At 42.9% G+C, this 20112-nt stretch overlaps 1 protein-coding gene across 1 annotated transcript in view; it reads right to left on the bottom strand.

The window, feature by feature from the left end:
• Nucleotides 1–20112, bottom strand: part of BMAL1 (basic helix-loop-helix ARNT like 1) — a 254388-nt gene that overhangs the window by 161042 nt on the left and 73234 nt on the right. Inside the window, exon 2 of the mRNA XM_054699379.1 lies at nt 18056–18156. The gene's annotated coding sequence lies outside the window, so the exon portion shown is untranslated. The remainder of the gene's footprint in view (nt 1–18055; nt 18157–20112) is intronic.

The following is a 20112-nucleotide window of genomic DNA, read 5'->3' as shown; positions in this document are numbered from 1 at the left end:
GCTCCCCGCTCTGGCTCTGGTGAATTCTCTCACCCTTCCGTGCTTCAGACTGTACCCAGTGCATGTATAAATAAATAAATAAATCTTTAAAAAATAAATGCATGAAAACTCAAATGGCTTTTACTTTTAGGAATATGTTTTTTGGTTGTATAGACATGATGTGTGTGAGTGTGTTCTCTGTGTACTCTGTTGCTGTCTTCCTCAGGGAGGAACAGAATTTCTGCAGGGTAGACAGGCCTGCTGGAGGTACTTTTCTTAGGTTAAACAAGCCACGGCTGGTGAATTTTTCTGCCACAGACAGGACAGCCTTATGTTGACAGTGAACCATATTTCCAACCCCCAGAGAGGGGCACAGCATCTGACTGAGCTCTGAGTTCTGTTTCTGAATGCTGGTGACTCATCAAGGCACAAAAAATGACATCATCTGTCATTGGCCATTTATGAATTGCCTTTATGGAAGGTAAAGTGGCAGGATGTGGGGACCACCCAGGGACAAAAAGACAAGTGGTCTTTGGACTCCCAGAGCCAGTGGACTTTAAGGAGAGCCATTGCTATTGCAGGGATGGGGCCCCTGCCCCTCCAAAGGCGCAGGCCTGGGTGCCGGGCAGCGCTTAGCATCCCTGTGGTTAATGAGCTCAGCTGCAGGCTGCCGGCCGGTCTGCTGCTAGCTAGCTGCCAGCCTCTTGGGCCATGAGTCAGCATGGGTTGTCACTCGATCCAGCTGGTCAAAGAGCCTTGGGAGCTTCCCCAAACCCAGTGCTGAGTCTGGAGCTAGAGTATGGTGGGAGCCTGCCCTGCCCAGGCAGTCCAGTAGCCTCCCTCCCCCGGTGCCTGTGGGGAAGCCGTTCACATTGATTAGAATTAGGGCATTGTTAAGAAGCCCCTTGTCACACCCACAGCCATGTCACCCCTGCCAGAGGAGGCAAGCTGAGTTTTGGAAGGGAACTAGAAGCACACAGTGTTTCTTTGAAGCACTCTAGAGAATTCACGGACTTAACCTCCTTTGTCCTTCACATAATTCCAGTGAAATTAGTCAGCTTTAATGGGTAGCATCTCATCCTACTTCCCCTTCTGCCTGGAGTACGCCCACTAGCTTCTCCCTCCAAACCCTTGCTTTTCAGCTTCTGGTTGGTGGCTATTTGGTCTGTGCTGCTAACCCTTACGTGGCCACACTGGATGGGGCGAGGGGGCAGGAAGATGCACTGAGATTTACTAAGAGCCCTGCAGAAACATCTGAATGCTTTGCCGCATTGAATCTTCACCATAGACCACCAAGGGAGGAATTACAACCCATTTTGTAGATTAGAAAACTGACTAGTTACAGAGCTTATTCAAGGTTGTGAAAGTGGTGAGGGGCAGAACATGGCTTCCCGTTGGAATACATAGGACTCCTGAATCCCTGCTCATTCTACTAGCTAGGAAAATTGGCAGGAGGGTTGTTTGGGGAACTCCTTCACGGTTTTTCTTTCTTTTCTTTTCTATTTTGCAAAGAAAGCCCCTCTCGTGGACTTGCTTGCTGACTGCACAACTGTTCTCTGCACAGGGTGACATTTGGCAATCGGATGACACTGTGCAAATTGTAGACAGGGTGTGGTCACCCACTGACCAGGCTGCATACCAGCCTGGATAATACACAGATCCCACTGAAGATCAGGCAGTGAGTTGTCTTTGTATCCTTTGAGCTCAGAAAATAGTCTGGTCACTTACCAATTCTGTCCAGCTACTTGCTTCTCATTCTACCACTTCAACCTCCCCACCTGCCTCTCCTACCCCGGCCCCCAGTTTCTCCACTCTGTGCTCTTTCCTTTATAAACTCTTCCTACTGGCATTTTCTAAAACAAGGTGTAGGCATATAGCATCATCTTCTGTTTAAAACCTTCCACATGATTCAGCAATCCCACTTCTGGGTATATATTCAAATGAAATGAAATCAGTAACTTGAATCTATCTGTACACTCATGTTCATTGCAGCATTATTCACAACAGCCATGGAAACAACCTGTGTCTACTGGAGGATGAATGGATAAAGAAAAGGTGTATATATAGTATACACTGGGTATTATTCAGCCTTAAGAAGGAAAGTTCTGTCGATTGTAACAACGTGGATGTATCTGGAGAGCATTATGCTAAGTGAAATACGTCAGACACAGAAAGACAAATACTGGATGATCACACTTCTGTGTGAAATCTAAAATGAGGGCCTCCCTGGTGGCGCAGGCGGTTGAGCGCGGCACTGTGAAGCTGTCCGCAGCCTCTGCAGCACGGGTTCAATCCCGGCTGGACAGCGAGAATCCCACATGGCGCAGCAGACCTCTCCTGTCTCGCCCACTGCTCCCCTCAGCAGTGTATTTCGGTAGATCTGCCTGTTCTGCTCCCCGCTCTGTCTCTGGTGAGTCCTCTCACCCTCTCTCACATCTGGCCTGTACCCCGGTTCTTGTATAAATAAATAAATCTTTAAAAAAAAAAGAAATCTAAAATGAACTCCTAGAGGCACAGATGGTGGTTGACAGGGGCCAGGGGAGATAGGGGGTGGTAAAAGAGGGGAGATGTTGGTCATAGGCTACAAAATTTCACCTCTGCAGGATGAAGGAGTTCTGGGGAGCTAATCTACAGAATGTGACTGCAGTTAACAATATAGTACTGTACACTTGAAATTTCTAAGAGGATAGATCTCACCACAGAGGAAAAAGGTAACTATGTGAGGTATGGATATATTAGCTTGATTGTGGTGAGCATTTCACAATGTAATGTATATCAAAACATCAGGTTGTGCATCATAAATACATACGATTTTAACATGTCAATTATATCTCAATAAAGTTGAAAAAGGACTTCTATGGCTTCCAAACCTATGGGGAAAAGTAAAATCCTTAAGTAGGTCATCGAGGACCCTTCCTCCTCTGCCTCCTTGACCAACACCATCTCCAGACGTTTCCTTGTATGCATCAGATTTAAGCTACTGCAGAAAGTGCACCACTGGGAAGCCCATTTGCAGAGCTCTGAACTTTTTGAGTTGTGTTTCCTTCTACCTGAATCATCTTCTCTCCTGCTTTGAATGGCAACTTCCTTCGAGAGCAGTTCAAACATCACTTCCTCTGAGGAGACATGTGTCCTTCCTAGCCCATGACCCTGTTCCTGTCTCCAGGAATGAGTGTGTGAAAGAGGGCCAGCAGCTCTTCACAGCAATGGAGGACTCACTGGTGTGTTGCTTTTGGGTGCAATGGTGTAGCAAGTAATTCACACTATTAATAGCAAAAGCACCACAATTTTCCAGCTGCTTTTGTTATAAATTGGAGTGGATTCAAGGTTATTCTTATAATAATGTCATTTTCACTCACTTGCATGTTTTTCTGAGTAGGCGAGAAAGGGGTGGGGTTGCAGTTAGCTTGCTGATAATTGTTCCAAGTGTTAAAGAAAAAAGATTAAGGAGCTATCAACAGATCTTAAGATATTAGTGGGTTGTGAATAATTTGAGATGCAGGCAAGAGTGCATCTTTGCATGGAAATTTTATTATTTATGTCTGTGTATGGCTGTGGGCATGTGTGTGTGCTGAGGACTGGGTGCTTTATATATTCATGTTAAAAAAAAAAAAGTACCCTGGGGTGAGAGCCACAATTATTTCCACCATATTGAAGGTTAACTGTGGTAAAGATGATGCAATATGGAAAATACTTGCTGTACTGTTAAGAGGGGAAAGAGGGCAAAATCTCAAACAATGTGTACATTATAAGTACATAAAAGTCATCACAATTCTGGAAGGAAGGCAAGCTAAGAAACAAAAAAAGCTCTGATTTGTGAGATGGTGAAGCTGAAGGTGAGTTTTGTCTTTCATAATGGTTGAGCAGTAACTCTATCTTGTAGACTCACCTTCTGAGTCTACCCTGGGCAGTGCGTAGTCAGCAATCCTGTAGCTGTTAACAGCCCATCTGACAAGCTTGACATTCAGGAGTAACAGATCACCCCATTTGCAGTCAGTAGAACTGGTGTCCATTTTTTGGGCAAAGAGATATTTGATACAAAACCCTCCATGCTGGTCCCCCTGTTTGAATCAATCAATAATCCAAATGTAAGTCATGTCAGTCATCACTGTGTTACTGTTCGATCCTTTCCATCATGCCTTGTCTTTGACCTAGGTCCTGGCTCTCAAACTGTTATGACTGAGCGTTCTGGAATTACATCTGAGATCTTCAACTTTTCCTCTAAGGTCTCCTTCCTACTCCTTAGTCATAATGAAGGTTGGCTTGCCCTGAGGACACCGCACACACTGCAGCCTTCTTCATTGGTGGCTGTTCTTTTTCCACACCCACATCTTTAGGGTAGGAAGGTGTCACTGGCCTTGTTCCTAAATACTCTTCCACCGTTCCCTCTCCATGCCCTTTGAGGGTCATGCTGTTCAGCTACACTCTCTTCCCGCCATGGTGCCATCCTCTTCCAACCCGCCATCTTGACCTTTCCTCCACTAAGATATCAGCATTTGGTTCACTGATTCTGCTCATATTTCCATCTCTGCTTCCCACTCACTTGACTTTAGTTTCTGTGCAGATGGCTCACTCAACACTGTGGCCTCTCCATTTCTTTCTTTTTCTTCCCATGTAAGCCCCCTCTAGTGAGTGTTCTCTGCATAGTATCTCCATTTTCCTTATACCCCAGCTCTCCTCTAGTCACTAAGTGGATGCTGGTCCAAGTAGAATGTCACCCACACAGCTCCAAATTAGGTCACCAATGACCTCTAGGTCATCAAACCCAACGGACATTTTCCATTTCCTCCTTTTGTCCTCTCATCAGCTATTGACACTTTTTGTATTATTTTTTTATTGAGGTAATGTTGATTGACAACCCTCTATATAATTTACAGGTTCATACATCTTCAGATGTACATTATCACCCTTCACCCACCAAGTCATCCATCACCCTATAACAATTCATTGGCCTTCCGTCTTCTGTTGGCCTCAGTCCTACAGTCAGGTGTCTAGGGCTTGCTTTGGTTCAGTTTTGTCACTTCCTTTGTTTTGTTTCTCTGTATTCCACATATGAATGACACCATTTAATATTTGTATTTCACCATTTAATATTTGTATTTGTATTAAATGACACCATTTAATATTTGTATTTGTATTTAATATTTGTATTTAATATTTATATTTCACTGACCATAAATCTTTCCAGTTCCATCCATGTTGTCACAGATGGCAAGAATTCATTCATTTTTATAACTGAGTAGTATTCCATTGTGTATATATACCTCATCTTTCTAGTCCACTCATCTGTCCTTGGCATTTATGTTGTTTCCATAACTTGGCTATTGTAAATTGTGATGCAATGAACATAGGAGTGCATGTATCCCTTAAAAGAGCATTTTTGCATTCTTCTGGCAGAGACCAAGGAGAAGAGTTGACCACTCACCCCTTCTTGAAGCATTCGTCCTTTGACTTTAAAGGAAAAAATATTTTCCTGGTTTCACTGTATCCTTTGAAGTCCTGTCTTTATCATTCTCAGCATTAAATGCTGCTGACCCTCTATCAGTTTTCCCAGGTAATTTGCAGACAATTGCAGCCTCACCAAGAGTTTCAGTCCTCTGTAGAGGGCATGGGAATTTTTATCTCCAAACCAATCTCTCCTCTGAGTCCCAGCTCATAGATCCAACTCTTGACTTGATGTTTCTATGGGAAAGTCTTGAAGACAGCTCAAACTCAACAGACTCCAACCCAAACCCACAATGTTCCCCCACATGCTGGATTCTCTTTCAGTCTTCTGTCCTAGAGGTAAGCATCATCATTGTTCATCCAGAAGCACAAATCAGAAATCTGAGTTATTCTTGGTATCTCCTTATCTTGAACATCTTAATTTATTTTATTTTTTAAAAAGATTTATTTATTTATTCATACAAGAGCTGGGGTACAGGCCAGAGGTGCAGGGGGTGAGAGGACTCACCAGAGACAGAGTGGGGAACAGAACAGGCAGACTGAATGGAATACACTGCTGAGGAGAGCAGCGGGTGAGCCAGGAGAGGTCTGCTGTACCATGTGGGTTTCTCCCTGGCCAGCCAGGGATCGAACTCGTGCTGCAGAGGCTGTGGATTGCTTCACAGTGCGGTGCTTAACCCCTTGCACCACCAGGGAGGCCCTGCACATCTTAATTTAAATGCATCATCAACCACTATTTCTTTTCCTCCTTAAAAGTTTCTCAGATCCATCTACTGTCCTAGATTTTTACCTCAATACCTTAGGCCAAGTCTACATTATCATTTATAAGGGCTATTGCTATAGTTTGGGTTATCCCATGTAACCTGATTTCCTCCAGTGCAGTCTCCACAGAGCACTAGTAGGCATCTTTTTAAAGTAGTTATCCAATTATGCCATCATATCCGTAAAACCCATAATATGTTTCATCTTATTAGGACAATTTTAAAAGCCTTAACCTAGTTTATAGGTTTCTTCTCACCTTTCCCTTCATCCCTGCTAGTCACTCTAATCTTTCTCCCCTTCCTCATCTCCCCCCATCCCCTACTTGCCCTAGGACATTTGCATGGCAGTTAACTTTTACTTATGCTTCACATATTACTGCAAACATCATTTCTCAGGGAAATCTTTTCTGTCCTTCCTTAGAAGTCAAATTTCCCTTTAATAACAGTTCATAACACCATGCATTTACTTCTCCATAGCCCAAATGTCAATAGACAATCATCTGTCATCATCTGGATCATGGTTTTCTCTTCCACTGACATTAGAATTCCATGGGATGGGGGTAAGAATCATGTCTGATTCTGATCAACACTGAATTGAACATATATGTGATATATATTTGAGTACCCACTTTAAAATAGCCTGCATTGCTTTTTTTTACTTTTATTATTTTTCATAGCAGTTATAACCACTTGCCATTATGTATTTACTTATCTCCCTCATTAGACAGAAAGTTCCATAAAGGCAGAGAATGTACTTGGTACCATATATTTTATTCCCAACATTTAAAACAGTGCCCTAAAAATGAAAATGAAACAGTGCCTACCACGTGGCAGTCACTCCATAAATAGTGTGTGATAAATATTGTTGGAAGAATAAATGTATTTTGCATGATAACAGAAACAACAGTCCTCCCCGGCGACAGTATTGTGTCTAATTAGCCCATCTAACTATTAGGAAGTTGCATGTCTGTATGTGCCATAAATAAATCCATTACATAAAATTAACAATAACTACCAAATATACCAAATAACAACCTTAGCCTAATTAAAATGTAAACTCAAACATTCATTAAAATATTTCACTAATCAATTGCCTTGGAAGAGGAAATTCATTAGCAATAAACATTCCATCCATAACTGCAGAGCAAACGTTTAAGCAGCTCGAGTTATTTCTTGTCCCTTCCAGACTAAGTGTTCTCCTTTTGATTGGTACTGATGTACTGCCTTTCAAAGAGGTTTTACTAATATTCACAGCCACTGGTGGAAATGGAAATAAATGCTCATTTCCTCAACAAGATAGGTAGATTTTCAAAGAACAAAATTGACCAGAGAGTGGATGGATTGAAGAGGGTGGAGAAAGGAAGATGGAAAACCAAATTATTTAGGAGTTGAAATCCTAGGGAAGGAAACACTGATTTCTGCCATTATGTCTCATACCACAAATGGCAGGCAAAATAGACTCTGGAATATGTTCTCATCTCAATTTTCCTCAAACCTTACTTTGTGCCTATTAGGTGACAGCTAAAGAAATCTCGGTCACTTATGCCACCTGCTGTCCAGATTGGGGAATGGCTTGTCGACATAAGTGACTGGAGATGGTTCCTTTTTTTTTTTTTTTTTAAGGATTTATTTATTTATACAAGAACTGGGGTACAGGCCAGAGGCGCCTAGAGTGAGAGAACTCACCAGAGACAGAGCAGGGAGCAGAACAGGCAGAAGGACCGAAGTACATTGCGGAGGGGAGCAGCGGGTGGGACAGGAGAGGTCTGCCGTGCCATATGGGACGCTCCTTGGCCGGCCGGGAATCGAACCGCCACTGCAAAGGCTGTGGACAGCCTCACAGCGCTGAGCACAACCTGCTGCGCCACGAGGAAGGCCCTGAGATGGTTCTTTTCAAGCAATTTCCACTCAGCTCTCTCCTTATCCATTCCTTTCTTCTCCTTTCCTCCTTCCAGCACACCTTCTGAACTCTGAATGCACACAAAGGTATGACTTGGGAGGATGACTTTGGAAAAATGGGGGCTCAGAGCTCCAACCCATTGTTCTAATTTCTAGCAGTATCTTGGCCGCTTGTTCAATGGAAGGTGCTCTCAAGCCCAAAGTTGAGGAAGATGCCATTCTCTTTTCCAAAGATCTCAGAGTCTAGTGGGGGAGTCAGACACACAAACAGATACTAAAAGAGCCATGTTGTAGAAACAACACAGACTTGGAGGGAAATATGAAGTCCACTGGTGGAAAGTAGGAGGGCTCAAGGGAGGAGATGCTGTTTCGCAGACTTTCAGGGATCAGGGGCAGCTCACAAGGTGAAAGAGTGGGTTGCGTTTTAGGTGGATGGAACAGTATTTGCAAAGGCAGAGAAGCAAAGAGATGCACAGCAAAAACAGGTATCTCACAGCCTCTGCAGCGCCCGTTGGATCCCCGGCGGCCAGGGGAGGGTCCCACATGGTGCGCAGACCTCCCCTGCTGCCTAAGGCTCCCCTCAGCAGTGTACTTCATCAGTCTCCCTTGTTCTGCTCCTCGCTCTGGCTCTGGTGAATTCTCTTACCCTCCCGCGCTTCTGACTGTGCCCAGTGCATGTATAAATAAATAAATAAATCTTTAAAAAAAACAAAACAAGTATCTGTTCTGGGAGCCATAAGAACTTGGTAACTACTATTATGGTATGTTTTAGATGCTTTCAGACTTGAGATGCATTTTTAGGTGTATGTTTGGGGATGGACAGGGGATGTCTGATTTCCTTTCAGTTCACTTTACGCTATGTTTAGAAATCTCTCGAGGGCCTCCCCTGGTGGCGCAGGTGGTTGAGCGCCGCGCTGTGAGGCTGTCCGCAGCCTCTGCAGCGCCAGTTCGATCCCGGCCGGCCGGAGGGGGGGGTCCCATCTCAGGCAGCAAACCTCTCCTGTCTCACCCGCTGCTCCCCTCAGCAGTGTATTTCATTAGTCTGCCTGTTCTGTTCCCCGCTCTATCTCTAGTGAATCCTCGTGCCCTCCCGCATATCTGGCCTGTACCCTGGTTCTTGTATAAAATAAAAATAAATAAATCTTTAAAAAAAAAATCTCTCCAAGCGGGAATCAAAACCTGCCTCATTCTTTTAAATTTGCACCACATTCCACCATTGCTCTACCATGGTCCCTCCTTAATGGATATTTTAGGTGGATTCCAATTTTTCACTTTATACGCCCATCTTCATGAACTTACACAGGTATTTCCCAGAATGGGGGGCTGCAAGGGACAAGGGTGTCTACATTTAATTTCTGACCGGCATTTCTGAATGACCTTCCAAGAAGATCCTGCCAATCTATACGCCATAAAGAATAGTAAAGTCATATGCTGGCAGCGACTTCAAATTGTTCCCAGTCTGCTTACATCTACATGCAAAATGTTTCTCTCATTAAAATAACACTCCTGACAGTAACCCTACATGGATGGTGTGATTCGCTTTTCTCATAGTCACTGGAACAATCTTATAAGACTGTTGATGTTACCCCCACTTTACTACAGATGACACAACACTGAGGCTCAGAGGAGTAGGGTCTAAGCCATAGTGCCCCAGGTTACAGAACTAGAACTAGAACTCAGGCCTCCAGAATCCCAAAGCGCCAGCTCCTACTCTGTTGCTAGGCAACATTTCTCCCTTTTTTGAGTCTTGTGCCAATGCTACTTGTTGCCATGGTACTGCTGGGACAGGGAACAGTAAGTTGTAATTAAGCAGCGAGCTAGAATCTCTGCTCTAAGCAGAAAAGGGTCTTTATAAGCTGACATGTGGGCGGACAAGGGACAGAAGGATGGAGCTGGCTGCTGTCATGTGAGTTTCAGGTGGGAATGACACTGGCCTTCACCTCTGTCCACTTGAACTCACCTCTTCCCCAGGACTCCCCAGGCAGGAGTGCTGTTTGGGGTTCCTGCCTTCACACTGTCCTGTCAAAACTCAGCCTCCAGCATGTATCTCTACACAGGCAAGAGGAAATGGGCATCAATGTAAATACCACCATTGTGGATTTCAGTTCAAATCCCGTCTCTGCCACTTGCCTGCAAGTTACCTTCATTTTCTGATTCTCTGTTTTCTCACTTGAATGCAGACCACGATGCCAACCTCATAAGGTTCTATACGCAGAGTGAGACCAGGGATTCTAATTACTTAGCCAAATGTCCAGCATTCACTACCCTTCATAAAGCCCTCAACACACACAGCCAGCACTAATGTCATTTTTTTATTATCCACCCACCCCTTCCTCTCTGGATGCTTTGCAGTAATCAAAGGGAGTTCAAAACCCCTCCAGCATTCCATCCCTCCTCACTGAATTAAGGGGTAATGAAAGCTCATCATGTTTTTGCCTTTAAATAAGAACACTCATAAAAAGATTTTCAAAAGACTTGATGTAGTGAAGCTCTGTACCTCAGAAATGCATTATTTGCCCCAGGAATGAGTCATCTCTAGTAGGAGGAAAAGCGAAACTGTTTTTCAAGGACCACACAATGGAAATTGCACAATTCAAGTGACTGCAATTGCCTTTTCAGTTGAATCCGAGGGAAAATTTTTTTTTCTAATTCATTCACTTGACTTTTTGAATGCCTATTATATGTCAGGCCCCCTGCAAGGGGTGAAAAGATGAATAGAACATGGTCCTCGCCCCAGGGAGCTCATGGATTAGCATGGGAGACAGGCATTTAAAATAATTACAGCATTGTGATAGCGGCTGTAGCGTGAGGTCTGTGGTGGGGTCCGCTCAGCTGGGGTGGGGGTTAGGGGGGACCATCAGGAGACACTCCACAAGAGCGAAGCACTTAGAGAGAAGATGTCGAAGCAATAGAGAGTGGGGTGTGTTCAGCCGGGGTGCAGCCTGCACACAGTCGCTGAACAACCTTGTAAGACTGTGGGAAGAGGTAGGGAATGAGCCTAAACACACAAATGTCTGTACCCACATGCTTCCAAAAGCCAGACCTGGCCCTGCCGCAGCAAGCTCTCACCTCCTAGAAATTGCCCTGCCCCCTCCCATTCTCTCAGGGCTCAAAGCTTTAGCTTGAGTCTCCCTCCTGGCTTCTAATCCCTTGCCACCTTACCCACGATTTATCTTTTTATGTCCTCTCTCACATGATACTTGGACCCTCATCTTTTGCCTCCCTCACAAAGATGTTCCACTGCTTCTGGACTCAGAATAAGCTACCCCACTTGCTCTGGTCTTTGGTAAAAGCTTTGGTGCACAGAACAAAATTCTGGTTCTCCCTGGATTAGAATACGAATCTCACTTCAGGGCGGCCTGCAGGGGTTGTCTCCACTGTAAGGGCACTCTAAGTCTGCAACCTGGGGATGAGGTTCAGCTCCAGGAACTTTGATGGAGGGAAGGCCTAGAGGGTTTCAGGTGAGGTAGAACAAATGTCACTTCTGGCCCATCAATGACCTGGGGGATAAAAACATTGGCCATCTCTCACGTGTAGCTTCCATGGGGTGCCAGCTGTGGTTGAGGGTGGTGACATGACTGCTTTGTTCTCTACTTCCCATTGGTGGAAAAGCACTAGGTTGCCTCTCACTGTTTCTCCTGGGACACTGAATCAGTCCGCTACTCTTCCATAGACTTTTTGCTGGCCCAGGGCTCTTCCTTGGAATGGAATTGTCTGCTGTGTGGGTGCAGTTCCAGGAAGGATTTTGAAAACGACAAATGCTTGTATGTGGCTGCTGGTCCGGCTGGCCATCTGGGTGCCACTGAGTGAATCCATCTAAGCAGGGCAACCTGGGCACAGATGATCACAGGATGCCACGTGTGTGGACTGGGATGTAAATGTCATCTCCTGGGGTTGGGCAACGCAGGGCCCTTCACCCCAAGCTCTGGGGCAGACCCCCCTTTAAGGCTGAGGAGGTACAAATGTGTATATGCCTGGATGGAAGGGGAGAGGAGTATAGGAACACAGCAGCACATACATTCTCCTGCTGGCTCCTGTGTGGGCAAAGGAAGACTTTGGGGCATCAAGGACTTTGTTGATTCAACTCCATGGTCCAACACTTCCATTTCCAACCCACTAGGAATAACTCTCAAATTCTGCTGAGTTTGAATGAACTCATGGGCATAAAGTTTATCACTGTCATCCTTGTACTCAATGTTGACTGGCTGGAGGCCAAGTTCTTGTTTACTTCCTGGAGTTCCTGATGTATAAAATGATAAAATGAACTTGGGAACCAGCCCTCCCTGGTAATGCACACACAAATGCATCTCACTGCTAGTAACCAATTACTAACTTTTGATGAGCATGTTATTGGACAGTGTTCGTGTACTTAAAGCTCCTGTTGCCTTATACTTTGGGATATCCCTCTAGCAAGCAAATGTATATGGGGAAGCAAAGGGAGAACCCAAAGGCTTATTGTGCAAACTAGAAAAGCAATGGAATCCCAGAGGAGTTTTTTCACTACTTATTGTAGGGTCTTGGGCAAAATTCTAGAATGTCTGTTTTCTCAAATAGGTATAGTAATAGTGCCTACCTTAGGGTTATTTCCTAAATTAATGAGATAAAACACATGTAATATACTTAACAGGGTACATGCTACAAATAAGCTCTCAGGAATATTAGCTATGGTGGTATTGTTTTATTTTTGTTTATAAAGGGTTTGAATGTTTCTCACACAGGATCAAGGATAAGCTGACAATTTGGGACAGTGGCCTCACTTCTGAGCACATTGGGCTAAACACTGGCTAACCTGATATGGCCCAATTCCCATCTCTGATTTTAAAAAGGACTGGTTTGAAGGAGTAGCCAATTGTTCCAATCAAGCCAACAGTGGGTCACTTAGGTATCGCTTGACTACTTAAGGGACAGTGGGTCAGAAGGAATCCTATTTGTCCCCTTAAGTCCTGAGCTGATGTAAGTGACCTCATTATGACCAACCAGCCAGGATAGGTCCTGGGAAGAACATCTCTTCTCTGCAAGGAAAGATTCAATGGCCTTGGAAGTCTCACCCCAAAGGTGTCCTTGCAATAATAGGAGGGGAAGAAGAATGGGAGGAAGTTCTTCCTGTCTGAGAATTAGAACTAAGCAAATGGCTTTTATTTAAGGTCCTGAATGTCGAGAAAACTTGCTTCTCAGCACTCAGGTTGGACAGGTAGGAGACAAGCTCCCCTGTTGTTAGGACAGTTATATTAGCTTGTCTACTGGCAGCCAACATGGTCTTACTTACTCACCCCTATGCTGGAAGAGTGAGTACTAGAATATTCCATAGGGTTCTATGTTACATTCCACTTATCAGAGGCTCTTGCACAAGACTTGGGATACACAAGGCAGGTGGGAGCCCCCGTATTGCTCCCTTGGCAGTGATGAATGTGTGGCTTCAGCAGATGTGAGGCATTTCAGAGGTTTAGACTGTCCTCTGGAAATCACACTAGATGTTCAGCCAACTGTGATCATTGCTAATTTCCCCTGGCTGCTGTGATTTCCTGCTTCTGATATCTAGATGTAAGTCAGATAGCCAGCATGGCTTTCCCTGGTGTTTGCTTCTTTGGTACCTTTCAATCGTTTAGTAAACATCAAATTCCATGCATTAAATTCCTTTCTGCTTAAAAGACCTAGACAAATATTTCTGTTTTCCTGACCTCAGGAAAACAGCCTGGCTGAAAAAGTTATTGGCTGGCTGAGAACTTCGAACTTTGTCTTTTTTTTAATTATTATTCTTGTTTCTTTTTTTCCTTTTTTTTTTTAAAGATGTATTTATTTTTATTTTATTTTATTTTTTTATTTTATTTATACAAGAGCTGAGTTACAGGCCAGAGGCACGGGAAGGTGAGAGGATTCACCAGAGACAGAGCAGGGAGCAGAACAGGCAGAAGGACTGAAATATACTGCCGAAGGGAGCAGCGGGCGAAATAGGAGAGGTCTGCCGCGCCTTGTGGGATTCTTGCCAGCTGGCCAGGATTGAACCCATGCTGCAGAGGCTGCGGACAGCTTCACAGCGCTGTACTCAACCTTCTGCACCACCGGGGAGATCCTGAACTTTGTCTTTTTCCTGCATTACTGAATGCCCATTGAAAGAGTCCAGGCAAATGAATGATCCTTGAGTCTAATTTCTGCCTCAACAACCCAATATTGTTCCTCGTTTCTAAGAAGTAGGAACAGAGAGAACAGGTCTCCTGACCAAAGATGCATCCCCATGCTTTCTACCAACTTGAAACCTCAGCATCCCTAAACTCCTCTTTTAAAAACATAAATACCTATTGGGAAGCTAATGTTTTGTGAATTACTTTGATTTGATAATCACTTCATCTAACTCGTAATGAATATCATTTAAGGAAAAAAGTTTCATTTTGTGCAGAAAGCATTATGAATGCATTAACAGTTTTCAAAATGAAAGAAAAGCACGTTTTAAGTTTCTTGACAAATCAAGCTGTTTTGATTTTTTTTGTTGCCTGCCTTTCATCCACATGCATATGTAATTTTACGTAGTGCTAACTATTATAAAAGCATTTTTATAATCTGCTTTAGCATTTAACAGTGCATTAATAAAATTTCCGTCTTGTTATATAGACTTCCTAGTTGTTGTGTAATTACTTCATAATGTCTAGTGAGTGAATAGATCCTAATTTACTGAACTTCCCCCTGTGACTGAGTATTTCAGCAGGTTCTGATTATTTTGCTGGTATGCTTGAAGCTTCAGTGAACATCTTTTTGCTCCTGTTGATTAATCTTCTCAGGATAAATCCTCATGAGTGGAACTTCTAGACCCAGAAGCCTATTTGATTCCTTTGGAATGGGTTTCCATTCTTTTCTTACTTACCCCCAACTGGTTTTATGCTTGAGGTCCTGGAATTCTTCCAAAGTGAGGCTGGCTTAGATGTGGGAGATTTGGGGCCACTAGGTAGCTGATAAGGATGCTTCCTCACTAGACAGTGCGAGGAGGAACGGTCCTGAGAGATTGGGAAGAAGACTCCAGGGCCAGGAAAGACAGAGGTAACCACAGTTTCTGAATTAGTCACAAGAAAGTAACTGTGGCAACATACTGCCCCCAACTTTTAACATGATAGGTAGTCTTATTTCTCACTGAGCAACAGGCAGGGTGAGGGACCTTCAGAATGATTCAGATGATTCCTTATTAAGATTTCACCCAACTAGTGTCATCTCCATTGGCAGGCAGGTGGGAGAGAGCGTGAGCATCACATTGGAGCATTTTCATGGCTCAGTCTGTAAGGGTCTCTTTCACTTCTGCTCAGATTGCAGAGCCCAGACATAAGTGATAGCTTAACTGCAAGAGAGTCTGGGAAGTGTAGTTTCAGTGTATGCTTACGAGGAAGAGGGCATCCTGGTCTGCACAAGCCATCTTTGACAGTCTTTTTCAAGATTTAGCCAGTCAAGCCTGATTATAGGAAGGGTAGGCACTGGAGAGAAATAGAACTCTGCTGCTTGCACACATTATGCATGCAAAATAATGTAAATAAAATAGGTCTGCCCAGAGCCTGGCAGTTTTAAGCAATAAGTGCCACACAATTCCTGGGAAGAGGAATTGTTACTGGAAGAGGGAAGAGGGAAGAGGGACAAACGGAGTCCCATTTTACATTTCCTGGATTTCAGGGGAGGTGGACACGGTCAACATTACTTACTAACTTCTACTTCCTAACCTTACTAACCTCTTCCCTTCCTTCCTACAGCCTGGTTCCTTCAGTTGTTTATTTTCATTAGCTAATTCTGGCTCCAGATCTTTAGTCCAATTTTTGCAGCTTCCTGACCTCAGGTTTTCCTTCTCTACTAATTGGATGTTTATTATGTGTTAGTCATCATGTTAGGAACTACATTAAATATAGAGATATGTATATATATATGAAGGGAATTTTATATATATTATGTATACGTACACACACATATTTTATATATATATATATATATATATAGGAATGAAGGATGGAATTTGAACTTGATAATCTAGAAAGATGGCAGACACCCATTAAGGGGAAAGCTGTCTTTTCGTTAGGACACACCTAATGGACTTGTTAGGCTATAAAAGCTGAGGATTCCTGAGTAAAATCAAACAGGAAGAGACATAGCAAAAGTAACTAACTGACCAAGCAGTGAGGGCAGGGAGGGGTGGGGAAGGAGTACTTTTCCCCTGCTATCCAAAATTAGAATGTTCCCAGGGATATTTCATAAGTCAAAATGGTGTAAGGTAACCATACACAAAAATCAACTCAAAATGGATTAAAGAACTAGACATAAGACCTGAAACCATAAAATACATAGAAGGAAATATAGGCGAAACACTACATGACATTCACATCAAAGACATCTTTACAGACACATCACCCAAAGCAGTGATTGTGAAGGCAAAGATCAACAGCTGGGACTACATCAAATTAAAGAGCTTCTGCACAGCAAAAGAGACAACAACAAAAACAAAGAGAAACCCCACCAACTGGGAGAACAATTTTGCACCCAACACTAATGATAAAGGACTGATCACAAAAATCTGCAAAGAGCTGATGAGACTCAACAAAAACAAAGAAAATAATCCAGTCAAAAAATGGGCAGAAGAGCTAAAAAGAAACTTCTCTGAAAAGGAAATGCAAATGGCCAACAGACATATGAAAAAATGTTCAACATCACTTGTCATCAGGGAAATGCAAATCAAAACTACCATGAGATACCATCTCACACCAGTGAGAATGGCACATATTAAAAAAAAACTAGCAACAACAAATGTTGGCGAGGGTGTGGAGAAAAAGGAACTCTTCTGCACTGTTGGTGGGAGTGCAAACTGGTTCAACCACTATGGAGAGCTGTGTGGAGATTCCTCGACCTACTAAAGATAGAGCTTCCATATGATCCAGCAATTCCACTCCTAGGTATTTACCCAAAGGACACAGAAACATCAATTCCAAAGAGCACCTGCACCCCTATGTTTATAGCAACACTGTTTACAATAGCTAAGCTTTGGAAACAACACAAATGCCCAAAATAGATGACTGGATCAAGAAGATGTGGTACATATATACCATGGAATATTACTCAGCATTCAAAAAAGATAAACACATGCAATTTGCAGCAACATGGATGGCGCTGGAAGGGATCATGCTCAGCGAAATAAGCCAGAAAGAAAAAGAATACCAGATGGTCTCACTCATAGCAGGAATCTAGAAAACTTAAATAAGGGACCAGGAAAATGAATAACTATAAGAAAGTGAAAATCAGGGCCTCCCCGGTGGCGCAGCGGTTGAGCGCTGGGTTGCGAAGCTGCCCGCGGCCTCTGCAGCGCAGGTTCAATCCCCGGCTGCTCCCCGGCCACCAGAGGAGGGTCCCACATGGCGCAGACCTCTCCTGCCGCCCGCTGCTCCCCTCAGCAGTGTACTTCGTTTCTGCCTGCTCTGCTCCCCGCTCTGGCTCTGGTGAATTCTCTCACCCTCCCGCGCTTCTGACTGTACCCAGTGCATGTATAAACAAGCAAACAAACAAACAAATAAAATAAATAAATAAAACATGCCTCTATAAAAAAAAAAAAAAAAAAAAAAAAAGTGAAAATCAAAATCAACAAAAAACTATGAACCAGAGATACTCTTTGGGGGGTGGGGGGCAGGAGGGGAGGGATTGGGGTCAGAATGGGGTTGCAATTGTATGGGAAATATAAAAATAAAATTCATTATTAATAAATAAATAAATAAATAAATAAATAAATAAATAAAAATGAAAAAAATGGTGTAAGGTAAAGAAGAAACTACCATTAACTTACATGAAAAAATTTTAAATGTGCCTAAAAAATAAACAACCTGCCAAATCATACCAAAAAACACAGAAAACCTAAAATAGCAGTAACATACAGTAAACGAGGGAATGATAAGGTAAACAATACAAGCTAAGCCCAGCCTGTGCAAAGTAGAATAAAACCCATATGGTATAGTTTCACTTACCAGAATAGGGAAGATGTCGCGCACACTGCAGGCTGAGAGGTGGGAATGGTGGTGTGTCAGGCCAAGTGATCAGAGGCGAGGGTAGTGGGAGGTCCAGGAGACTGGGGTGAGAGAGAGAGAGGAAGAGGGTTGGTTATCCATTAGCATCATTAGCATCACATCATTGTCATCTGAAGTTCCCCATTGGGGTGGATAGGTCACCGACATGGGGAAGGTTTGTCATCTGCTATGGCTGATGTAGGAGGTCTGAAATATCACAGAAGGCATGCTTGCCTGCTTAATCCTATGCATTTTCTAACACACAGTTCTCTGAACAAAACATCCTACAAACCTGCCCTAAATCTATGTGCCCTTTGAAAATTGAAGTCATACTTTTCTGCAATCATTGCAGAAAACTTAGCTAAGTCTCTTTTAGTTTTTTTTTTTTTTTTTTTTTTTTGATACTTAGGGCACATCTTGCTAAGGGATGCCAATAAACTGAGGCAGTGCACAGGTACTAACAGATTCTGTTCAAAAGCTACGGTGGCTCGATGCTGAGATGCTGAGTATAGTTTCTGAGTAAGGAACTTGGTAGCTACACTCATTGCTCTGCCATGAAATGTGAATGCTGTTTTAGCCTTTTGCCTAAAGGCCAAAGTCCTCTTTGGGTTCCTTTTGGTTGGTGAAAACAGATAGTAATGTGGGTCTTCATAAAAACAAAGTGTACGTGTAAAGTGAACTTTCGAAAAGTGGGGGATTCCTGTAATAGCTCCATATAACAGATTGACAAGTAAAGAGTTGGGCAACTTGGAAACATCTTCTGTTGGATCTTCAAGAACGTACTGGTGACTTGGAAAAGGACACAAAAGCTACAGCCTGGCTGTGCATTAAAATTTACGGGGGTGTGATATAGTTACATACAGTAAACAGTTTTTTTTCTCCCCACACATAAATACTAGCAACCAAATTACCTAAGCTTCTGAACAAATACTTAACTGTCATACTTTTTCCTTCAACCTTGAAAAATAATTGACCAGTGTAAAAGATAAGTTTTAAAATTGTAATATGAATGTGGTTCAAAAATCACAGTCTTCTATTCATTTATTCCATTTGTATAATAGTACCTATCATCTATTTATTGTCTTCTCACATTGCAAGCATATAATTTTTTCTTTTTTAATTACATACCTAATATGTATACAATAAATTAAAATATCTACATAAAAAAAATTTACGGGGGGGTTGGACTTTCAAGACTTTTAAAAATAAATATAAAGAACTGAAATCGGCCCTCCCCGGTGGCGCAGCTACTGAGCACCGGGTTGCGAAGCTGCCTGCAGCCTCTGTAGCGCTGGTTCGATCCCCGGCCGCAGGGCGAGGGTCCCACATGGCGCGCAGACCTCTCCTGCCGCCCGCTGCTCCCCTCAGCAGTGTACTTCGTCCATCTGCCTGTTCTGCTCTGGCTCTGGTGAATTCTCTCACCCTCCCGTGTTTCTGACTATACCCAGTGCTTGTATAAATAAATAAATAAATAAATCTTAAAAAAAAAAAAAAAACCTGAAATCAAACATACTTAGAGAAAATTATAGAAATTATACATGTACAGCTTGATGGCTTTTCACAAAGTATCATACCTGCTTAATCAACACTCAGACAAGAAAGTAAATATCACCACGATGCAGAGCCTCTTTCAAGTCCCCTGCTGGGTACTGCCTTCCTCCTCCAAAGTAGCCACTCTCCTGTCTTCTAACACCACAGATGTGTCTGGTCTACTTTCGAATTTAATAAAATGGAATAATAAAGCATGTACTTTTTCTGTTGGATTTCTCTTCTTTAACATTGTTTTAATGAGATCCAACTATATTGATACAAGTAGCAGGAATTTGGACATTTTCATATATAGCATAAATATAGCAAGAATGTACAGTATGGGTATTCCTCAATATTACTGTTTATCTTTGATGAAAATCTGTATGTGTTCCCAGTATTTAGCTGTTTTGAGTATTACTTTTGTGAACCTCTTTTTTCAAAGATTAAATTGTGGTAAAATACGTGTTAGATAGAATTTGCCATTTTAA

Source organism: Talpa occidentalis, unplaced genomic scaffold (genome assembly GCF_014898055.3).
Source record: "Talpa occidentalis isolate TD23 unplaced genomic scaffold, MPIMG_talOcc4v2.1 talOcc4.3, whole genome shotgun sequence".
Lineage (NCBI taxonomy): Eukaryota > Metazoa > Chordata > Mammalia > Eulipotyphla > Talpidae > Talpa > Talpa occidentalis.
This window is presented reverse-complemented; position numbering and strand designations above follow the sequence as displayed.